The sequence below is a fragment of the Ascidiella aspersa genome, chromosome 5 (genome assembly GCF_963924565.1).
Source record: "Ascidiella aspersa chromosome 5, kaAscAspe10.2, whole genome shotgun sequence".
Taxonomy (NCBI): domain Eukaryota; kingdom Metazoa; phylum Chordata; class Ascidiacea; order Phlebobranchia; family Ascidiidae; genus Ascidiella; species Ascidiella aspersa.
Genome location: NC_139451.1, coordinates 8,503,811 through 8,506,310, shown reverse-complemented (window position 1 = coordinate 8,506,310; position 2,500 = coordinate 8,503,811). Strand labels below are relative to the sequence as shown.

At 55.8% G+C, this 2,500-nt stretch overlaps 2 non-coding genes and 1 pseudogene across 2 annotated transcripts in view; all 3 read right to left on the bottom strand.

Moving 5' to 3' along the window:
* Nucleotides 1-129, bottom strand: part of LOC146142395 (large subunit ribosomal RNA) — a 3,679-nt pseudogene extending 3,550 nt beyond the window's left edge.
* A 248-nt stretch (nt 130-377) lies between these two features.
* On the bottom strand, nt 378-531 carry LOC146142394 (5.8S ribosomal RNA). Its single transcript, XR_014501222.1, has one exon. It is a non-coding gene; the product is annotated as a 5.8S ribosomal RNA (ribosomal RNA).
* Nucleotides 532-778: 247 nt separating this feature from the next.
* Nucleotides 779-2,500, bottom strand: part of LOC146142393 (small subunit ribosomal RNA) — a 1,798-nt gene continuing 76 nt past the window's right edge. Inside the window, exon 1 of the ribosomal RNA XR_014500946.1 lies at nt 779-2,500. This exon is cut by the window's right edge and continues 76 nt beyond it. This is a non-coding gene — a ribosomal RNA (small subunit ribosomal RNA).

Below are 2,500 nucleotides of genomic sequence, written 5' to 3'. Positions count from 1 at the left end.
AGCGCGCGGATTCGGCGATGGGCACATCCCGCTTCACTCGCCGTTACTGAGGGAATCCTCGTTAGTTTCTTTTCCTCCGCTTAGTAATATGCTTAAATTCAGCGGGTAGCCTCGTCCGACCTCAGGCCGAAAGTAAGGACCGGGACTATTCTTCCCGTTCCGCGCTCGCCGTCGGCGCCGCGCGCCGCCGCGCACCTCGATTCCCGCCCTTGAGCCGCCAGCCGTTGGCCTCTTCGAGGTCGACTCGCCGCCGCCGCGCGGGATTCTGGTCGCGATCGTCGCGCATCGTGCCGTGCTGTCTTGAGCGGGACGGGCGCTCGCGCGTCCGACGCCGCAGCAGCCGCGCGGAGAAATCCCCGCGCGGAACGTTTGCAACGCGACCCTGAGGCGGGCGCGGCCCCGGGATTGACCCGAGGCCGCAATTTGCGTTCAGAACGTCGATGCTCAATGTGTCCTGCAATTCACACTAATTCACGCAGCTAGCTGCGTCCTTCATCGACTCACGAGCCGAGAGATCCACCGCCAAGAGCCATCCACGATTGTTTCGCTCGCACAGTGCCTCGCACTATAGGGTGACAAAATAGACCGCGCCGAGCGGTCGGCCAGGCCGACGCTTGAAGCCGGAGCGCGCGGCACCGCGGCACTCGACGCGCAAACATTACCGGGTGACCGAATCGCCGGCCGGCGCGCCGCTCCTCGCGGGTCGGGCGCCGGGTAGCAAAGACTTTTTCTCTCGCTTGTCCGAGTTTCGCGTTCGCCGAAGCGTTTGCGAGACCGTTAATGATCCTTCCGCAGGTTCACCTACGGAAACCTTGTTACGACTTTTACTTCCTCTAAATGATCAAGTTAGATCGTCTTCTCGGACGCCGGCTCGACCGTTGCCGGCCGCGCCAGGTCCAATCGGAGGACCTCACTAAACCATTCAATCGGTAGTAGCGACGGGCGGTGTGTACAAAGGGCAGGGACGTAATCAACGCGAGCTAATGACTCGCGCTTACTGGGAATTCCTCGTTCAAGGGAAATAATTGCAATTCCCTATCCCTAGCACGACCGGGGTTCAGCGGGTTACCCAGACCTGTCGGCCAAGGCGAGCACATGCTGATCCGGTCAGTGTAGCGCGCGTGCGGCCCCGAACATCTAAGGGCATCACAGACCTGTTATTGCTCAATCTCGTGTGGCTAAACGCCACTAGTCCCTCTAAGAAGTTAGACGCCGACCGATTGGGTCGCGTAACTAGTTAGCAAGCCAGAGTCTCGTTCGTTATCGGAATTAACCAGACAAATCGCTCCACCAACTAAGAACGGCCATGCACCACCACCCACAGAATCAAGAAAGAGCTCTCAATCTGTCAATCCTCACTGTGTCCGGGCCGGGTGAGAGTCAAATTAAGCCGCAGGCTCCACTCCTGGTGGTGCCCTTCCGTCAATTCCTTTAAGTTTCAGCTTTGCAACCATACTTCCCCCGGAACCCAAAGACTTTGGTTTCCCGCAAGCTGCCGGAGAGGTCGTAAAACTAACGCCCCCCGATCGCTAGTTGGCATCGTTTATAGTCAGAACTAGGACGGTATCTGATCGTCTTCGAACCTCTGACTTTCGCTCTTGATTAAAGAAAACATTCTTGGCAAATGCTTTCGCAGTCGTTCGTCTTGCGCCGATCCAAGAATTTCACCTCTAACGGCACAGTACGAATGCCCCCGTCTGTCCCTCTTAATCATTACCTCGCGCTCCGAAAACCAACAAAATAGAACCGAGGTCCTATTCCATTATTCCATGCACCATTATTCAGGCGAATCGCCTGCTTTGAACACTCTAATTTTTTCAAAGTAAACGTTCCGGCCGCCGCCGACACTCAGTCAAGGGCACCGGCGGAGAACCGGAGGTGAGGCCAGGACGGCCAGTACACGCCTTGCGACGGACCGGCCGCCTGCGCCCAAAATCCAACTACGAGCTTTTTAACCGCAACAACTTAAATATACACTTTTGGAGCTGGAATTACCGCGGCTGCTGGCACCAGACTTGCCCACCAATGGATACTCGTTAAAGGTTTTAAAGTGTACTCATTCCAATTACAGGGCCTCGTTTAGAGTCCTGTATTGTTATTTTTCGTCACTACCTCCCCGCGTCGGGAATGGGTAATTTGCGCGCCTGCTGCCTTCCTTGGATGTGGTAGCCGTTTCTCAGGCTCCCTCTCCGGAATCGAACCCTGATTCTCCGTTACCCGTAAGAACCTCGGTAGGCCAGTACCGTACCGACGAAAGTTGATAGGGCAGACACTTGAATGATCCGTCGCCGGTGCGAGACCGTGCGATCCGCAAAGTTATCCAGAGTCACCAAAGGTTGCGGGCCGAAGCCCGGTCGGTTTTTGGTCTGATAAAAGCACGCCTCCCGCGAGGTCGGCGCTTCACGCATGTATTAGCTCTAGCATTTCCACAGTTAACCACGTAAAACGTACGATCAAATGAACCATAACTGATTTAATGAGCCATTCGCAGTTTCACTGT